Source organism: Lepisosteus oculatus, unplaced genomic scaffold (assembly GCF_040954835.1).
Source record: "Lepisosteus oculatus isolate fLepOcu1 unplaced genomic scaffold, fLepOcu1.hap2 HAP2_SCAFFOLD_74, whole genome shotgun sequence".
In the NCBI taxonomy this organism is placed as follows: Eukaryota; Metazoa; Chordata; class Actinopteri; order Semionotiformes; family Lepisosteidae; genus Lepisosteus; species Lepisosteus oculatus.
The window spans coordinates 552,175-573,010 of record NW_027168298.1 but is presented as its reverse complement, the minus strand read 5'-3'; the positions used below and the strand labels follow the sequence as shown (position 1 = coordinate 573,010).

General features: G+C 42.3%; 7 non-coding genes across 7 annotated transcripts; 2 read left to right on the top strand and 5 right to left on the bottom strand.

The window, feature by feature from the left end:
• Window positions 1-604: 604 nt before the first annotated feature.
• trnas-uga (transfer RNA serine (anticodon UGA)) lies at window positions 605-686 on the bottom strand. Its single transcript has one exon. It is a non-coding gene; the product is annotated as a tRNA-Ser (tRNA).
• A 2,804-nt stretch (window positions 687-3,490) lies between these two features.
• Window positions 3,491-3,563, top strand: trnar-ucg (transfer RNA arginine (anticodon UCG)). Its single transcript has one exon. It is a non-coding gene; the product is annotated as a tRNA-Arg (tRNA).
• A 1,554-nt stretch (window positions 3,564-5,117) lies between these two features.
• trnas-uga (transfer RNA serine (anticodon UGA)) lies at window positions 5,118-5,199 on the bottom strand. The gene has a single exon. It is a non-coding gene; the product is annotated as a tRNA-Ser (tRNA).
• Window positions 5,200-6,735: 1,536 nt separating this feature from the next.
• On the bottom strand, window positions 6,736-6,809 carry trnan-guu (transfer RNA asparagine (anticodon GUU)). The gene has a single exon. It is a non-coding gene; the product is annotated as a tRNA-Asn (tRNA).
• Window positions 6,810-8,002: 1,193 nt separating this feature from the next.
• Window positions 8,003-8,075, top strand: trnar-ucg (transfer RNA arginine (anticodon UCG)). The gene has a single exon. It is a non-coding gene; the product is annotated as a tRNA-Arg (tRNA).
• An 8,123-nt stretch (window positions 8,076-16,198) lies between these two features.
• Window positions 16,199-16,280, bottom strand: trnas-cga (transfer RNA serine (anticodon CGA)). Its single transcript has one exon. It is a non-coding gene; the product is annotated as a tRNA-Ser (tRNA).
• A 2,434-nt stretch (window positions 16,281-18,714) lies between these two features.
• Window positions 18,715-18,796, bottom strand: trnas-gcu (transfer RNA serine (anticodon GCU)). The gene has a single exon. It is a non-coding gene; the product is annotated as a tRNA-Ser (tRNA).
• Window positions 18,797-20,836: the final 2,040 nt, after the last annotated feature.

The following is a 20,836-nucleotide window of genomic DNA, read 5'->3' as shown; positions in this document are numbered from 1 at the left end:
GAGCAATGACTGACAAAGGCACGTACTGCGTATTCCTTACAGAAGTGTAAGCAATTTGTTCTAAAAAACACCGGCTAAAGTCCAACATCGTTAGCAATCTTATTACTTAAACAGAATTAACATCAATAAACTGTAAGGTGCTGGTACATGCGAGTAGATTTGATCTTCTATTAAACAAAAATGCAATTACAGCTCTAAAAAGGTCAACCTAGACTTCTGGAACAGATCTGTTCAGGTCATCGCTGTTCCTCTGACCTTGTGAGTCTTTGGAATTTTAAAAGTGTATTTTGCTTGCCTTTCATGTGGTCTGTGTACAAGTCACTGTGGCGTATGCGGTCCTACACAGCCTTGCTATAGACGTGACGAGCCTCCGCTATGTTGCAATGGAGAACAGGTTCAGTACGGAGCTGCCGAGAAAATTCAGCTGGAAAGCTCGTTGCAGAAAAGCATCGGTATCTGTGTCCAGCGGCAAAGCGTCCTTCGTGGGTGCTGAAGAATCGATTTCACAGGCTGCGGGTCCAGGCGATTTAGAGTGTTAAAGGTCCCAGCGAAAACGAAACGGCGCTGGTCCTTTTACACGCACGCAACCAAATGCAAAGGACGCCGTAGTCGGCAGGATTTGAACCTGCGCAGGGAGACCCCAACGGATTTCAAGTCCGTCACCTTAACCACTCGGCCACGACTACAGCGAGCGCCGCGGCCGCTGCCTTCTTGCTACAATCGAACAGGGAGTGCGAGGCGGCGGCGGCAGCGGAGGCAACTTTTTTCAAGTTCGCTCTCCGTTTAAGAAACCTTTTACGCCATACGTGCAAGCACACACACACACACCTTAGAGGACTTAAGGGTGGCTTCAAGTTGGAATGATAAAGTCTCCCCGTTCGGACATGAAAACAGAACGTTCTTAGACAGAAAGCAATCAACAACGGAGACATGTGGACGACGATTTTAGTCACTGCACTTTGAATAGCATTTTTGCTCCAGTTACAGGAGATGCACCAATGGCCCTTGACCTACGCTCTTACCAATGCCTTGAACATTCAAACAAAACAGCCCTCAAGTCCTGCGGTTTAATATAACGCTGTTACGTGTCGAGGCAGTATTTGACTCTGTCCTACCGTTGAGACACGGGGCGTATATGGAAACGAACACATGCTACGGATCGTCTCTAATCGGTCCCTACAGTTGGAAGGCTCCTTGAAGAGTGCACCCCCATCATTCATCTTTGCGCATCTGTGAAAGGTAGACTCTTGAGCAATGTTTGAGCCAGCTCTAAGGCAACTAGTGCTATTGGACAGAGACCTCTGGAAGATCCTAAGAGTCTCTTAACACCACTTCCAGCAGCAAGCTTAATTGTTCGCTGGAGGTCTCCCACCCAGGTACTGACCAGGCAAAGAATCACCACTACATTGAATGAGGAAGTTAATCCTGAAATCCAATTACATATCTCAAGGTAAGACAAATCCATAAGAACATGTCTTAGTATTACTTTGTTTACATTAGTATGGCACTGAGTTGGAGCTCCTCTTTAAGCTGTGGTTTAGTTTTGCATTCATGTGTTTCTAGAGCAGTTATTTATGGGGGTGGGTGGGTCTTTCACAGAGGCTCAGGACAAATCCCCCGCCTGAAAGTCTAATGTGTGCGTTCAGACAGTCACAGGTCAAGAGCCAGGCAGGAGTACAATGGACAGAAGAGCCAACGAACTAAAAATGAAAGAACAAATATGAAAAAGCCACCATCTTTTTCTTTTTGACATTTTCCGACTTTCATGCAAGCCAGGACAAAGTTGCTCGTAGCTACTTGTGGATTCAAATACTCTATCGAGTGCTTTGATGAGTTTTTGCAATTTGATTGTCGTCCTGTCAGCCTGTTTCTGTTTTTTTTTTTTCAATCTAGGGATGGAAAGTATGAGGGAAATGATGGAGCAATCAATAACCGCTCCGGAAAAATGGCAGAAAGAAATGGTCCGTCACTAAGGACATTTGTGAAGCAGAGGAGTGACATCACCACAAAGGCGACACATTCTGCTGATGGTTTTGGTGAATAATGATTGAGGCGCGTTAAGAGAAAGGTAGCTGTGTCAGCATGCGTAGGCTGCAAACGATCAAGCAAAGGTTTACTCCATGCTGAAAAGAGAAGAAAAGAAGCACAACGTTTCGACTGTGGAGCCTTCTGCGCCATCTTCTTTAGCGGTGATGATGTTTACATTGGAAAAACGGAGACATGCGTCCCTGGGTGGGCTTGAACCACCAACCTTTCGGTTAACAGTTGAACGCGCTAACCGATTGCGCCACAGAGACTGACGGCCGCTTGTGTTCCCTACATTTGCAGGTTTATGGTCAAAGAAAACAATCACTTGCGCTTCTTGCAGCCGGCAATCTTTTTCCACTGACAACCAAGAAATGGATTTCATCTTTCACAAGCTGTATGGATTTCTTCAAAAACAAGTTATTCCAGAAAGGAAATGAATTCTTGCATTAAACTGAACCAAGCTGTACATGTTTGTCTGAAATGAGACATTCGGCACAACAAGACACGGAGAGAGGCACCGCTGGTATTCAGACCCAGGATCGCCTGCTTACTAGGCGGGCACTTTAAGCCACTAGGGAACAGCGCCAGCGGAGCACCGCGCTTTTACAGACACTTGGACACATCTGCGTTCGGTGTGCACTTAACCTGCTCTCTGAGCCCGTTGCCTCCGTCCCATTTAATAGCAGAACTGACGCCAAGAGAAATGATGAGAAATGGCATTTATCGGGCACTTTTCATGTCCAAGGAGCTCAATGCCCTTGACACCTCCACAAGGCGACAGAGCTGTGCATTCTTTGGCGACACCATTTTTTCTTTTGTTTAATTTCTATACTTATTGATAGAATAAAAATGATATGTCATGTACTGTAAGGGAAATGTCTCTTTTCATGGGGAAAGCTAGCACCAGCAAATGTTGTGTTTAGAAGAAGTGATTTAACATGACACGTGACCTAATTTACCGGAGCAAAAGCTCACCCAGCAAGCCCTGCTTTACTTCTACAGGAGAGAAGTACTGTAGAGTCTGCAAGATGTTCAGCTGGGTAGCTACGTCAGCATGCCTCGGCTGCAAAGGAACAAGTACTAGGTTTATTGCATGCTGAAAAGAGAAGAACGGAAACACAGCGTTTCGACTGTGAGGTCTTCTCACACCTGAAGAAGCCTCACACCTGTAAAAGGCTCCATGGTTTTCTTTCTTCTCTTTTCAACATGGAATACACCTATTGTCTGCAAGATGTGACAATTTCATGGTGTTTTGGAAGAAAACCTTTTTTCTTTGAATTCAAAATCAATCGGAATTTCAGCACGACACATCAACACTTTTTCTGTTTTAAGGAGATGATATTTTAAACCTGATAAAAATAGTAGGAAACACAAGTTTCTTGCTGTGAAAATTTAGATGGGGAAGTGTACTACTAGTAGCAGTGTAGAGCTCTCTGTGGTGGAGTGCAAGCGCATGTTCTATGGGCCAGTGGCGTAATGGATAACGCGTCTGACTTCGGATTAGAAGATTGTAGGTTCGAGTCCTGCCTGGCTCGTGAGGCTTTTAAACCTCTCAGGTTCCTCGGTAACAGGTTGCCGTCATGTATATGAACTATAGAAAAGCATTTGCCACAACCCGTAAATTAGCACGCAAGTGCGGGCTGGTGAACACAGAACTGTATGGAGATCATCTCCAGCTCCGAGCTCAATTGCAATGAAAAAACATGCAGAAAAGAACTGGAGAGCAGATGAATTTGTGCTCAGTAGGGTGGGGAGGACTCAGCATTGCTATTGTTCTAATTGGCATGAACTGCAGGGGATCTGAATCAGAACATGTCAGTTAGTTCGATCATTGCGTCAGTATGTAGGCCAAGTTAATACAGAATTATTACTTTGTCTGTCTCGTCTTTGTATATAGCTGAATGTCCCTGACAATTTCATGTTAGTTTTTAAGAACGACATTGGTGCTAATATATACATATATAGCATATAAGGAACACGTAAAAGTTTAGTCCATGCTGAAAAGATAAGAAAACCGCCACAACATTTCATCTTGGAATAAATCTTTACTTGTTGTTTTGCAGCCTACCCATTCTGACCTAACTCCTCCCTTGAAATTCCCTAACAGATAAGGGTACGTAACGGCTCATGCGATGCTCAGTTGCAATTTGTCCCAAAACAAACAAGAACAGCAGCTGAGGGTTTGAGTTTGAACATGCACTGTATTAAAGCAGCTTTTATTTCCATTGATAAATGCTAGATATTCCTACAGAGATTCTCCAGGTGAGTAAGCGATTCCTGTTTCTGTTTCTATTTCTGTTTCATATATATATACAGTATATATATGTTACATGTGTCTCTGCAATAGTATAAATGTGTTATACACTATCAGGGGCTGCTTTTTTGTGCACCTCATCTACAACAAGGGTTTTTTTTTCATTTATGTTTGTGGACCTTCACCATTTGAGGAAGTGAGTTAAATAAGAAAGTTACAGGTATGGTGAGCAATGACTGACAAAGGCACGTACTGCGTATTCCTTACAGAAGTGTAAGCAATTTGTTCTAAAAAACACCGGCTAAAGTCCAACATCGTTAGCAATCTTATTACTTAAACAGAATTAACATCAATAAACTGTAAGGTGCTGGTACATGCGAGTAGATTTGATCTTCTATTAAACAAAAATGCAATTACAGCTCTAAAAAGGTCAACCTAGACTTCTGTAACAGATCTGTTCAGGTCATCGCTGTTTCTCTGACCTTGTGAGTCTTTGGAATTTTAAAAGTGTATTTTGCTTGCCTTTCATGTGGTCTGTGTACAAGTCACTGTGGCGTATGCGGTCCTACACAGCCTTGCTATAGACGTGACGAGCCTCCGCTATGTTGCAATGGAGAACAGGTTCAGTACGGAGCTGCCGAGAAAATTCAGCTGGAAAGCTCGTTGCAGAAAAGCATCGTTATCTGTGTCCAGCGGCAAAGCGTCCTTCGTGGGTGCTGAAGAATCGATTTCACAGGCTGCGGGTCCAGGCGATTTAGAGTGTTAAAGGTCCCAGCGAAAACGAAACGGCGCTGGTCCTTTTACACGCACGCACGCAACCAAATGCAAAGGACGCCATAGTCGGCAGGATTTGAACCTGCGCGGGGAGACCCCAACGGATTTCAAGTCCGTCACCTTAACCACTCGGCCACGACTACAGCAAGCGCCGCGGCCGCTGCCTTCTTGCTACAATCGAACAGGGAGTGCGAGGCGGCGGCGGCAGCGGAGGCAACTTTTTTCAAGTTCGCTCTCCGTTTAAGAAACCTTTTACGCCATACGTGCAAGCACACACACACACACCTCAGAGGACTTAAGGGTGGCTTCAAGTTGGAATGATAAAGTCTCCCCGTTCGGACATGAAAACAGAACGTTCTTAGACAGAAAGCAATCAACAACGGAGACATGTGGACGACGATTTTAGTCACTGCACTTTGAATAGCATTTTTACTCCAGTTACAGGAGATGCACCAATGGCCCTTGACCTACGCTCTTACCAATGCCTTGAACATTCAAACAAAACAGCCCTCAAGTCCTGCGGTTTAATATAACGCTGTTACGTGTCGAGGCAGTATTTTTCTCTGTCCTACCGTTGAGACACGGGGCGTATATGGAAACGAACACATGCTACGGATCGTCTCTAATCGGTCCCTACAGTTGGAAGGCTCCTTGAAGCGTGCACCCCCATCATTCATCTTTGCGCATCTGTGAAAGGTAGACTCTTGAGCAATGTTTGAGCCAGCTCTAAGGCAACTAGTGCTATTGGACAGACACCTCTGGAAGATCCTAAGAGTCTCTTAACACCACTTCCAGCAGTAAGCTTAATTGTTCGCTGGAGGTCTCCCACCCAGGTACTGACCAGGCAAAGAATCACCAGTACATTGAATGAGGAAGTTAATCCTGAAATCCAATTACATATCTCAAGGTAAGACAAATCCATAAGAACATGTCTTAGTATTACTTCGTTTACATTAGTATGGCACTGAGTTGGAGCTCCTCTTTAAGCTGTGGTTTAGTTTTGCATTCATGTGTTTCTAGAGCAGTTATTTATGGGGGTGGGTGGGTCTTTCACAGAGGCTCAGGACAAATCCCCCGCCTGAAAGTCTAATGTGTGCGTTCAGACAGTCACAGGTCAAGAGCCAGGCAGGAGGACAATGGACAGATGAGCCAACGAACTAAAAATAAAAGAACAGATATGAAAAAGCCACCATCTTTTTCTTTTTGACATTTTCCGACTTTCATGCAAGCCAGGACAAAGTTGCTCGTAGCTACTTGTGGATTCAAATACTCTATCGAGTGCTTTGATGAGTTTTTGCAATTTGATTGTCGTCCTGTCAGCCTGTTTCTGTTTTTTTTTTTCAATCTAGGGATGGAAAGTATGAGGGAAATGATGGAGCAATCAATAACCGCTCCGGAAAAATGGCAGAAAGAAATGGTCCGTCACTAAGGACATTTGTGAAGCAGAGGAGTGACATCACCACAAAGGCGACACATTCTGCTGATGGTTTTGGTGAATAATGATTGAGGCGCGTTAAGAGAAAGGTAGCTGTGTCAGCATGCGTAGGCTGCAAACGATCAAGCAAAGGTTTACTCCATGCTGAAAAGAGAAGAAAAGAAGCACAACGTTTCGACTGTGGAGCCTTCTGCGCCATCTTCTTTAGCGGTGATGATGTTTACATTGGAAAAACGGAGACATGCGTCCCTGGGTGGGCTTGAACCACCAACCTTTCGGTTAACAGCCGAACGCGCTAACCGATTGCGCCACAGAGACTGACGGCCGCTTGTGCTCCCTACATTTGCAGGTTTATGGTCAAAGAAAACAATCACTTGCGCTTCTTGCAGCCGGCAATCTTTTTCCACTGACAACCAAGAAATGGATTTCATCTTTCACAAGCTGTATGGATTTCTTCAAAAACAAGTTATTCCAGAAAGGAAATGAATTCTTGCATTAAACTGAACCAAGCTGTACATGTTTGTCTGAAATGATACATTCGGCACAACAAGACACGGAGAGAGGCACCGCTGGTATTCAGACCCAGGATCGCCTGCTTACTAGGCGGGCACTTTAAGCCACTAGGGAACAGCGCCAGCGGAGCACCGCGCTTTTACAGACACTTGGACACATCTGCGTTCGGTGTGCACTTAACCTGCTCTCTGAGCCCGTTGCCTCCGTCCCATTTAATAGCAGAACTGACGCCAAGAGAAATGATGAGAAATGGCATTTATCGGGCACTTTTCATGTCCAAGGAGCTCAATGCCCTTGACACCTCCCCAAGGCGACAGAGCTGTGCATTCTTTGGCAACAACATTTTTTCTTTTGTTTAATTTCTATACTTATTGATAGAATAAAAACGATATGTCATGTACTGTAAGGGAAATGTCTCTTTTCATGGGGAAAGCTAGCACCAGCAAATGTTGTGTTTAGAAGAAGTGATTTAACATGACACGTGACCTAATTTACCGGAGCAAAAGCTCACCCAGCAAGCCCTGCTTTACTTCTACAGGAGAGAAGTACTGTAGAGTCTGCAAGATGTTCAGCTGGGTAGCTATGTCAGCATGCCTCGGCTGCAAAGGAACAAGTAATAGGTTTATTGCATGCTGAAAAGAGAAGAAAGGAAACACAACGTTTCGGCCGTGAGGTCTTCTCACACCTGAAGAAGCCTCACACCTGTAAAAGGCTCCATTGTTTTCTTTTTTCTCTTTTCAACATGGAATACACCTATTGTCTGCAAGATGTGACAATTTCACAGTGTTTTGGAAGAAAACGTTTTTTCTTTGAATTCAAAATCAATCGGAATTTCAGCACGACACATCAACACTTTTTCTGTTTTAAGGAGATGATATTTTAAACCTGATAAAAATAGTAGGAAACACAAGTTTCTTGCTGTGAAAATTTAGATGGGGAGGTGTACTACTAGTAGCAGTGTAGAGCTCTCTGTGGTGGAGTGCAAGGGCATGTTCTATGGGCCAGTGGCGTAATGGATAACGCGTCTGACTTCGGATCAGAAGATTGTAGGTTCGAGTCCTGCCTGGCTCGTGAGGCTTTTAAACCTCTCAGGTTCCTCGGTAACAGGTTGCCGTCATGTATATGAACTATAGAAAATCATCTGCCACAACCTGTAAATTAGCACGCAAGTGCGGGCTAGTTAACACAGAACTGTATGGAGATCATCTCCAGCTCCGAGCTCAATTGCAATGAAAAAACATGCAGAACAGAACTGGAGAGCAGCTGAATTTGTGCTCAGTAGGGTGGGGAGGACTCAGCATTGCTATTGTTCTAATTGGCATGAACTGCAGGGGATCTGAATCAGAACATGTCAGTTAGTTCGATCATTGCGTCAATATGTAGGCCACGTTAATACAGAATTATTACTTTGTCTGTCTCGTCTTTGTATATAGCTGAATGTCCCTGACAATTTCATGTTAGTTTTTAAGAACGACATTGGTGCTAATATATACATATATAGCATATAAGGAACACGTAAAAGTTGAGTCCATGCTGAAAAGATAAGAAAACCGCCACAATGTTTCATCTTGGAATAAATCTTTACTTGTTGTTTTGCAGCCTACCCATTCTGACCTAACTCCTCCCTTGAAATTGCCAAACAGATAAGGGTACGTAACGGCTCATGCGATGCTCAGTTGCAATTTGTCCCAAAACAAACAAGAACAGCAGCTGAGGGTTTGAGTTTGAACATGCACTGTATTAAAGCAGCTTTTATTTCCATTGATAAATGCTATATATTCCTACAGAGATTCTCCAGGTGAGTAAGCGATTCCTGTTTCTGTTTCTATTTCTGTTTCATATATATATATACAGTATATATACAGTATTGTACTATTATTATATAATTCGTTACACTGTGGCTGTGTTGTGTGTGTTAAGCTGCTGTTGCACTGCAATTTCCCTCACGGGATCAATAAAGTATCTATCTATAAGAAGACATTACCAACAACGACCACAAGATGGAGATATTGTCTAGACATTACCAACAACGACCACAAGATGGAGATATTGTCCAAAGAGGCAAGAAGGGCAAAGCCGCGATAAGGTAAAATCATTTTTTGTAAGAGATTGGTGTCAGAATGCACATCCGTATCCCAAACAGAATCTCTAGTAAAATATGATCATTTGTGAAACAGGCAAATGAGTGTCTGCTACAATATGATTGCTACAGATGCAGCCATTCAAAATGTGCGGGCGATACTGCATTATTTTCCGGTACGCTGTACGCAGTCTACCGCGAGTTACCGGTAAATACCGCGAGTTACCGGTAAATACCGCTAGCAAAATAATAGTATCCGGAATTTCCGCAAGGTGGAGCTAATAAAGCTCAACTTCTCATGTTTGAGCTGTAGCCATCAAAGTCTTTAATGAAGATATTACTAATAGTATTAATAATAAATGACCTTGGACAAGCTGTAAACTCAAAGTATTGCCCTGGTCCACATTATTTTTTTCACTGACCTTCTTTGTAAAAGTAACACCACAGCATTTCGCAATCACGCATTTTTTTCCAATCATGCAAAGTACAGTAATTTTTGAGAATCGATTCACCATGCCTTTCACATGCTCATAAAAGATATTGATTTAGGAACATAAACATATTACCGTATGCAAACTGTACTGTATACAGTTTGTATATGTATATGTATATGTATATGTATATTTAATGTCTTAACTGTGCCCGTTTAAGTATTGAATATTTATATGGAATTTTACCACTGAAGGGAAATCTTAGTGCCTGAGCATAAAAAGAATAGGAGCGTAATGCAACGCGTGTGAAGGCCATAAACGATATTAATTTTGGAACATAAACATACAGTATATGGCTGGTCTCGGTACTTTAAAGAAAACATACACGAAACATGGTTTCATTATGACCAGAATCGGTCTTGAGATATTTTTAACTTGATTTACAGTATTTGAGAGGTATGTCTTGACACCGATACTACGTAAATACTCCTCACGTATATGTTTCTAGGTTTATATTATGCATTTCATACGGTCAAATTGCTTTTGAGCAACTGATGAGAAGCGCGAAACGGTATGCCCAGGGCGTTTTAGTTTTTGTTTTGTTTTAATGCAGTGCAGTGGATTGATTAGAGATATCAAGTACATACAAGTCATTTTTTAAATGTTGTAGTTCGTCTTGTAAAAATGTTACGAGTACATCATCTGTCAACAATTACACAGGTTCTGTTTCCATATTGCGGTTTTTGGTTACGTAATACTATTTTCTAATTTCACGTTGTGAATATATGATTTGGGCAAACAGAGCCGCAAAGAAGTACATTATGGGTTGTTGTTGTTTTTTTGCAGTTTTATCTAAAATAAGCGATGCTTAAACCTTTGTCTGATTCTTGTGAAACTATCCACACGACAGTTACCTAGGAGTTGACTTCAGTGATGTCACTGATGGGATGTTTCTAAAAATCCATCCTCTGTAAAACATCTTCTCTAGTTGTTCTGCATATGTATTCGCTAATGAAGCTGTGTGTTCTGAGCCTGGTTCTCTACATTTCTGTATGAACCAGATTAGAGGGCTAAAGACAGCTTGTGTTTAAATTGAGTGTAAGGTAATTTATGCTTCTAAAGTCATGGTCAGCATTTATTATTGTACTGTGCTGTAAACTTCTTCTGTGCCTAATTACATTATTTTATAGTCGATAATGTTTCTGTAGTGCTTTTTCAGCCCTCAGCATGTGACTGCGCTGGTGGTGCTGTGGGTTAGGTTCCTGACTCCTATGTCACATGGTCTGTGGTTGAATCTCATGGAACTATGACTTTAATTTTTAACAAACATTTCTTTGAAAAAATGAAACATTTCCCTTGGTCAGAGATTAAATAAAACCTCACTCGCATCAAAACAAATTTATATTTCTAAATATCACAACATGATCGAATTTACGTCTTTTTAATAACAATGAATAGTCACCTATGCGTTACAAAATAAACATTTATATTGATTTGAATCGAGTTTTGATTTAAATCGTAAACGCGTGTTTAAAGGCGATATACTGTATAAAAGCGCTGATTCTTATGGAATGTGTTTGGCCGGGGATTCAAAAAAATTATTTTTTTTAATCGCGTATCTAAGGAAAATTGCAGTATAACTTTGTTCATGCACAAACAGTGGCATGTTACATTATAATTTGGGTGTCTCCTCTTGCCAGAAAGCTCTAAATTGGATTTTGAGTGCGGTTTTTGACTTTTTCTAAATTGCAACCCATAAATAAAGCTGATACAGTTTAGACTTACTGTATTCTAAACTGTATTACAACATCACATTGGACAATGCAACGTAAATTGCAAAAATGCACTTGGAATCTGTCCAAGCCCTACTACGAAAATTATTAAAACTGCGACACTTATCATTCATCTTTAAATAAACTTTATTTTATATAGCGTTTTAAGCGAATAGGTAATTAGATTGCTCATAAACCTAATCGCTTTTTCTACATAAACACAGCGTGATTGCTCTCTGAAAATGCTTTTTTCTTTATATTTAGGCTCAGATTTCAACTATAGATTGTATTATTATAAACTTTCTTGGAAAAATGTCTTTTATGTAAACCATGTTTGCTATTAATTCATTTAGGGCTAAAATACGTTCATTGTCTTCCAATCGAGTCGAGTTGACATTGGAAGCTTGCCACGCCCGGACTGTTACACCAACGCATTAGCATGTTGAAGCGATTTCATTGAGGAGGCCATCTACTAGTTAACACTGTACTTCCTACTTTGAAAACACCTGTGAAATTGGTTTAATTCGTCACAGCCAGCACTCCGGCAGAGAGGGGGGTTGTACTCGTTAATGTCTGATGACATACAAGTGGAAAGATTACAGATTTTAATCGTTTTTTTTCTGAACCAGGGAAAATCTGATCATGTTTCTCTATAACAATAATAAAAAACTTTATTTTAAATTATTTTACATATCCCGCTTGCACATCGCACGACTTTAATAAATCTATTCTTTATTAATACTAAATAAATAATACTAAAAATACTACAGCAAAGAGGTCACTTGATTTTTGGAATAATTCCAAATAGCACAATGATCCACTGGCATTCCTGAAGTCTGTTTAGTGCATAATCTTCCAAATACAATCACTAAGCAATTATAAGAATTATACCATCCTATTTCTTTGTGATGTCCTGTAAAAACTAAACCTATTTTTATAAGGCTTTTACTCAAAAGGTTTCCAAACACACAAAGCATTTGTGAAGTACTATAGTATTTCTAAAGGTTACTGGTACAACATCAATCATTAAAGCTTAACAATAAAGTTTAGATTGCTGACTATGGACTAACTACATTAACTAACTGCAATGCAACATTATACATTTTACAAGAATATCTGGTTGAATTCTTGCATTTGTAGCCAATTTAATGCGAGAGAAATAAGCCAATTTAATTATTTCACAAAAAATAATGTAATATAAAATGGATGTTTTTAACTTTATTGTAGTGTTTTAGAAACTAATATGTCTTCAAAAATGGTTGTTTTTCACTCCTAGGAATGAAAGCTGTTGTTATATGATGTTTATTTTCAAATTTGGAAAAATCAAAGGATTCTAGCTTTCTCCCCTTGCAGGCATCGGACACAGAGAACCTCATGGTTTTCCTAAAAATCATTTTTTATGTTCCCTGGTGTTCCAAACTTAGTTTTAATTTGTTATTATGTTAAAAACAGGGTAATAAATTTCTAATTGGACTATAAATAATGTCATATTGTCTGCTATAAAACTGATGTTTTCAACTCTATTGTAGAGATTCTAGAATCATCTAATAGAGAATTGAAATAAAAAAAGGGCATAAGAAAACATTACCAACAACGACCACAAGATGGAGATATTGTCTAGACATTACCAACAACGACCACAAGATGGAGATATTGTCCAAAAAGGCAAGAAGGGCAAAGCCGCGATAAGGTAAAATCATTTTTTGAAAGAGATTGCTGTCAGAATGCACAACTGAATCCCAAACAGAATCTCTAGTCAAATATGATCATTTGTGAAACAGGCAAATGAGTCTCTCAGGTGCCCATTGCTCATTTTCAGACACATTTATGCAATACTTTCACCATGCGTTGAGCAATAGGGATTAAAGATACCAGAGGTAAGGTTTAAAAGTGATTCTGAGGTGCAACACATCAGCAATACAGCTAGGCATCTGAAATGCGGGGTTTGAGAGCCCTTCAGGGAACACCGTACCCTAAAGGTACCAGAAGTCCAGTAGTATAAGCATTAAGTCACTGTCACCCCTGTTACAATGTGATTGCTACATATCTTCATTTCTTTGGTTTTTAAGGAGTAAGAGTGCAGGGGGTCTAAATCTGCGATCCAGTGTGTTGAAGTATTTCACAACATTACCTGTAGCCCGTATGGAAATAAATACTAATTCTGATTATTGCCCTGGGCATGTACCAATAAATCACTGAGCATATATATATATATCACTGTGTTGAAGCTAGAGACCTGTATGTAATATTATGGTGCTAAAATGTCATTTTCACATATATTAATGTAATAAATGATTGCTTATGCTTTATAAACAAATCTAATTAAAATAAATGATTAAGTTTTGTATTTATCTTGTACCATAGAACATGATTTTCTTTGTATTTCAAGCCCACAAAGTGTCCAAATGACGCACTACATGATATAAGGAAGATTATCACATGCATATCGGTATTATCTTTCTTATGAAAATGCATTCCTTTCATTACCTTTTACTTTTTAAAATGAACTCAAATTGTGTATAATGTAATAATTTAAGTAGAAGTGCTTCACTGTTCTATGCCGTCTGGAAATAAATCCTCAGACTACTTACTGCCCTGGGCATGTACCAATAAATTACAGGAGCACATCTATATATCACTGCGTTGAAGCAGGAGACACACAATCACTGCAAACACATCCTAAATACAGTGTTCTAGCACCTTTGACCTCATCCAGAACATATCATTTCTTGAAAGGGATTGCTGTCCGAATGCACATCTGAATCCCAAACAGAATCTCTAGTAAAATACGATCATTTGTGAAACAGGCAAATGACTGTCTCAGGGGCCCATTCCTCATTCTCAAGACACATGTATGCAGTACGTACACCATGCATTGAGCAATAGGGATTAAAGACACCACAGCTAAGGTTAGAAGTCATTCTGACTATATTCTAAAATATTGGACTCATATTCTTATGATGGCAGACATGATGCTGCGTTTAAAACCGGGGTTAATGGACATTATATGACTGTCAATTCTGTTTTGTTTTGGAGACTCTTGGCTGCCTATATGGTACACTGCAGCGTGAAGGAATTATTTTCCAAAACTGTGTCAGCTCAAAAGTTGTAAGAGAACCTCTCCAGCTGCTTTAACTCTCTTCATTTTTGTCATTTAATTGTCTGTCGGCACTATGTGGCAGCGTTGCATGACAACCCCTCTCACCACGGAAAGGAACCTAACAGCTTTGGTAAGAGAGTAGAAAAGGACCTGGCCAGTAAGGGGCACGAACCCGTGACTTTGGCGTTATTAGCACCATGCTCTAACCAACTGAGCTAACCGGCCTCACGACAGTGGCTCTCTCTGTGCTGCAAAAAATCGAACTCAGGGAATTTCTTTTGCCCTCCTTTGAATAGAAAGCCGTGTAATTCAGTGTACGGGCTTTCTCATGCAGTTTCATGGTTCTTGTAACCCAAATCCTACACTGGCCTGAAGTGCCCCCCATTTCACAGAATTTTTCAGCTGATTTAAAATGTACCTAAAGGAGAAGCATTATTGAAGACGATCAATTACCAAGAGCTTTTGTCAAAGGTTTTGGTGGTCATTTTTAATGACCACAGAGCGCTGTGACCTCGGTTTTACATCTCATCCAAAAGACAGCGCCCTTTTACAACACAGTGTCTCCGTCACTATGCTGGGGCATTGGGACCCGCACAGACCTCAGGGTGAGCGCCCCACCGCCGGCACCATTAACACCGCTTCCAGCTGGAAGCTTTGTTTTTCCCTGTAGCTCACCCTCATCCGGGTACTGACCTGGCTCACACCTGCTTAGCTTCAGTGGGTTTTCAGTTGCGAGTTGCAAGGGGATGCAAGTGATGGAGCAGCTCGCTGCAAAAGCCACTGCATTGGCCGGGAATCAAAGCCGAGCCTCCCGCGTGGCAGGCGAGAATTCTACCACTGAACCACCAACGCTCAGAACCCGGGCCTTCAAAAAAGACGCTTTTTTGGTGCTCTGTGCAAAAAGCGTCGACATCTGCTTCCAGCTGTAAAATGCCATTCGCGGACGCTGAAGAACTTATTTGCAAGGGAGCGGATACAAGCAATTTGGCATTTTAAAACCACCAGGAACACCGAACAGGCGCGCTTCTTTGCTTGCGCCGAAACACAACGACAGGAGGTGGACAACGTAGTCGGCAGGATTCGAACCTCTTTCTGTCTATTATATACTAAATGTTCTCTTGTCTGTCTCTTGTTTGTATAGAACTGAATGTCCCTGACAATGTACTGTTAGTTTTAATTGAAGAAAGGCATTTGTGTTCAAATATATCAGACAAGTTTACGTAACTGCTCATGCGACACTCAGTTGTAATTAGTCAAGAAATAAAGTCGAACAACAGCTGCGGGTTTGATTCTGAACGTATCAGATTGCAGCACCTTTTACTTCCATTGACAAATGATAGAGATTCGAAGAGAGATCCTTCAGACCAGCAAGCAAACCCACGGCTATTTCGGTTTTCTATCTAGGCAACGTTGGTGTCTGCAATAGCATACATGAAAGCGTGATGCAATTTCTGTGGCTAAATTTGTTGCACGTCATGCACAGTAAGAGTGTTTCTAACACCAAATAAAAAGTCAACAATTAGCGATTACGCCTTCTCCTCAGTTAACCCACTGAAACCCTTGCTGTTAACAGTTCTTTAATGCATGCTTTACGAGCACCTACATATTGTGTCGGTTCTTTCAGTTTTATTCATTAGGTTTTCAAAGGCATAAGTAGAACACCAGAGGTGCGAACGCAAGATGTGTGGTTATTTGAAGAACTCATTTCCATGGCAGCGGGGCCAAGCTATTTAGTGTTTTTATAGTACCAGGGAAGGAGAAGCGGCACTTCACCTTTGCCGCGCAGGCACAAGGAGACGTGCGGCAGACGCCGTAGTCGGCAAGATTTGAACCTGCATGGGGAGTCCCCAACGGATTTCGAGTCCATCGCCTTAACCACTCGGCCACGACTACAGCGAGTTCACCATCGCCGCATTCCTCCTTTAATCTAACACGGAGTGCGACGTGGCTGCGGAAACCTTTTCAAAGTCGCTCTCCGTTAAAAAAAAATAATACCTTTGACAAAATACGTGCCGGCAGACAGACACGCCTCAGAGGGTTTAAGGCTGGCTTCATGTCGGAATGATAAAGTCTCCCCGTCCGGACATGAAAATGCCACTTTGTTACACACAAAAAAAGAATCAACAACAGAGAAATGCCCACAAGCATTTGAAAAGCCGCACCACGTCGCACTTGAAATAGCTCTTACATTAGTGGTAGACACAGGAATCGCATTTTTATTTACGCTCTTACCAACGCGATGGAAAGCAAAACAAAGCAAAGCAGAGCAAAACAAAACGAACAAACGAAAACCCTGCACATAACGCCGTTACGTGCCCAAGTGGTATTGTACGTCATCCTAGCACTGCACCCCGGGGCGTACGGTACATGGGAACGAGCACACGCCACGAATCGTCTCGAATCACTCCCTACAGCTGTAAGGCACCTTGAAGCGTGCACCCCCAACATTCTTCTTTGCGCATCTGTGAAAGGTAAACTCTTGAGCAAACTCTGAACCAGCTCTAAGGAAACGAATCCGATTAGACGTTACTTTGACTCATCTTCTTACGCTCAGTGCCGGATTGCTCAAACTCCAGCTAGGGTTAGGGTTAGCATTCCCACGCTACTTAGACACTTTGTTTACGCTCAGTGCTGGATTTTGGGAACTTCAGGACGAGTGGGAATTTTCTCCTATCTGTCCATTCTGTTTTGTTTTGGAGACTCTTGGCTGCCTATGTTGTACAGTGCAGCGTGAAGGAAACATTTTCCAAAACTGTGTCAGCTCAAGAGTTGTAAGAAAACCTCTCCAGCTGCTACAACTCTCTTCATTTTTGTCATTTAATGTGACACTCGATGTATAACTGGAGCCTCACATATGCAAATGGTGCGGCTCCAGTTCGACACCCAGTTCGACACCACTTTACAGTATATGACAAAAGCATGGCAAACTGTGCCGGACCAGCAGATAACTTCCGCTTATTTTGACCATATTAAACATTGGAAATCTTCCCACTTGCATTTGTGACACTTGATTTTGGCTCCACCTAAGAAACTCTTAAATCTTCTAACACTTTTCTCTTCTCCCGCAACACACTTGTCTGTCGGCACTATGTGGAAGCGTTGCATGACAACCCATCTCACCACGGAAAGGAACCTAACAGCTTTGGTAAGAGAGTAGAATTACCTGAAGAACTGCTTTCCATGGAAGCAGGACCAAGCGATGTAGCATTTTTATAGTACCAGGAAAGGAGAAGCGGCACTTCGCCTTTGCCACACAGGCACAAGGCGACGTGCAGCAGACGCCGTAGTCAGCAGGATTCGAACCTGAGCAGGGAGTCCTCAATGGATTTCAAGTCCATCGCCTTAACTCTTCGGCCACAACTACAGTGAGCTCGCCGCCGCCGCATTCCTCCTCCGGAGTGCGAGGTGTCTGCGGAAACCTTTTTAAAGTCGCTCTCCGTTAAAAAAAAAATACCTTTCACAAGATACATGCCGGCAGACAGACACGCCTCAGAGGGTTTAAGGCTGGCTTCACGTTCAAATGATAAAGTCTCACCGTCCGGATGTCAAAATGCAACTTTGGCAGACAGAAAAAAAACATCAACAAACCACAAATGTGGACAAGGATTTTACAAGCTGCACCACACTGCACTTTCAAAAGCATTTACATTCGTGTTAGACGCAGGAATTGTCCTTGTTTTGCGCGCTTACGAACGCCATACAAATAAAACAGGTCTACGGGTCTGAAACCTGCTCCACGGAAAACAGTTCTGTTGCGCTTTTGATCAAAGGGAGATTCTCTGTTCTTACTTTTTCATGACATAACACCCAAAGGGGCTTCTTTGGAGCTGGATTCCAACCAGCATCCTAAAGTTTCTTGGTCGTATCCTTTACAGTCCTCTGTTCGGTCGACATGGAACAGAAGGGGGCAGCTTTCCTCACACATACAGTGCAGTTCTGCATCAGACCTCTAACTCGTTTCCTTAGCTTGGATTTAAGCCACGAAGCAGGCTTCTACTGTATAAACGTCTAGAGGAATCACAAACTATTTGAGAGGCCATCATCCCAGGGGGAACTGACAAAGTCTATCCCTAAACACCTAGCGCAGTCTCTCGAGAGACTGTCAAAAATCGCTTTCTCCGTTTGTGCTGCAAGTAAGTGAAAATGCGGTCTCAACCCAGAGCCACTTGGCAGCAGCGGCACGTAAATACTGTTACTGCCACTGCTCGATACCGACGTTAGCCTACTATACCATGTTCAGCCACCGCTAGAAAATGTACAGCTATAGTACTGGAGCAAACAGAAGGAGGGCCAACATCTAACAGGCACACGTGTCAGACATAGAGAGCGCCGAGGATGGGATTCGAACCCATGCGTGCAGAGCACAATGGATTAGCAGTCCATCGCCTTAACCACTCGGCCACCTCGTCAATGAAACTGGGCTGTCCAGACACGGGTTGGCACGCTCCAGATGATCTTTTTCTTTTTTTTCCCTCGTACTCGAGGGTCCTTTTCCTGTTCCACATGCGATTTCAACATTTTCCTTGGGAGATGTCAAGCCAGCAAGCCACTGCTGTGGTTCAGTGGCCAGTGTGGAGTTCAGTGGCCCTGTTGTACACAGAAAGCACATTGAGCTCCTTGGACATGAAAAGTTCCAGATAAAAGCCATTTGTCATCCTTTCTCTTGGTGTCGATGTTGCTATTGTATGTAAAGGTGGCAACTTGCTCAGCGAGCAGGCGGAGCACACACCGAATGCAGATGTGTCTGAGTGGTGTGTCCAAGTGGCTGCAAAAAAACAGCACTCCCGGGGCGCCGTGGCTTAGTTGGTTAAAGCGCCTGTCTAGTAAACAAGAAATCCTGGGTCCGAATCCCAGCGGTGCCTTTTTTTGTGCTGTGTTCTCGAACAGAACTGGTCATTATGGACAACCGCATACGCCTAGACTTAATTAAATGCAAGTATTCATTTCCTGTCTTGAACGACTTGTTTTTCTTAAAATGGATGCAACTTGCAAAACATGAAATACAAACCTCGCTAATCAGCGCTCGCGGCTGGCAAAAAAAAAAGAAGTCAGCAATGTTTTTTTTCTTTAACCTTAACCCTGCTAATGGAGAAGAGTTAAACGACCGAGTCTATGCAGCTTAAACGGTGCTCACGTCGGGTTCTTAGCTGAAAGGGTGATAAATCCCGCTCACCCCAGTCCTTAATCTTTTAAAAGGATACAAAATTGAACCTAGTCGCCACATCACATACATCCTGTTCAACGATAAAAAGGTGACATCTATCCTCGATCCAGAGTAAATCCCACGTTGAGGGCATATTTTTTTCCACTTTACCATGAGTCGGGCTCGGCTGCACAGAGGCGAGAGCAGAGCAATGAGGTCACGGGGACAGGAGAGCCACACGCTGGCGGTTTAAACACGCGGAAGAAAACTGAGGGATCCACAGTATGTGGACCCTCCGTGCGCCATCAGTCCGCACTCCGGACTCTGAATCCTGCCATCCGAGTTAAGATCTCGGCGGAACCTGAGGCGCAGTTCTTTCTTAAAACGTAATCTGGTGAGCATTTCTAGAATCGTACTTGTATAGATGCAGCCTTTAATGTGTTGCTAGGTTAAAATTGATGACTTCTTGAACTTCAGTAGGCAACTGCCCTCTTGATTTTGGATTTAATTTCTTTATTACAGGGGCGCTTTTATGAAGACCGAGTCATGTTCAGGTACTTTGCTTGATGGAGGAAGCATATTTCGGACTCTGTGATCTGCTCACCTGGAAAGGTCTGCTGTACTACTACAAGAGAGAAGTAGAGTCTGGAAGAATGGACAATTTTATGATGCTTTGGAAGATAATGTTTTTTTTTTCTTTGAAATTGAAATGAATCAGAATATCAGTGCAAAAGACAAACTCTTGGTTTGGTTTAAAGAGATATGGTTTTAAAACAGACAAAATGTAGAAAACAGGTGTTTCTCACTTTTGGAAGAGAATGGACCGGGGGTAATATTTTACAAGTTATATAATAGTAAAATATTATATAATAGGGGTAATAGTCGCGAGGGGCTTCAGCTTTTTCGTGCTTAATATGGTGCGCTGTGGCCACGGCAGATATGGGATCTATAAAAGCCGAAAATTCTCCGATCATTGCCTGACACAGCTCCTCAAAGCTATTACAGACCTCAGGTCCTTGTCTAGACATCCACTCGTGGACCGCTCGGCTGGTAGTTTTCCTTACTAACATAGCCTTTTCCTGTTCGGACGCTTCGGGCATAAACTGCAAAGTATATCTCAGCTCATCAATGTAGGTCTCCACATTATTCCCTGACACTGTCGGGTCAAACCTTTCTACATCTTTGGCTAACTGCCTCAGGGAGTGGAGGTTAATTTTTACAGTTTCTCCGTGGGCAGGGAGACGGCCGTGATCAGGAGCAGGGGGTCTATGCCTGAATTGAATCGCCCTTGCGTCTCGCGCAGGAC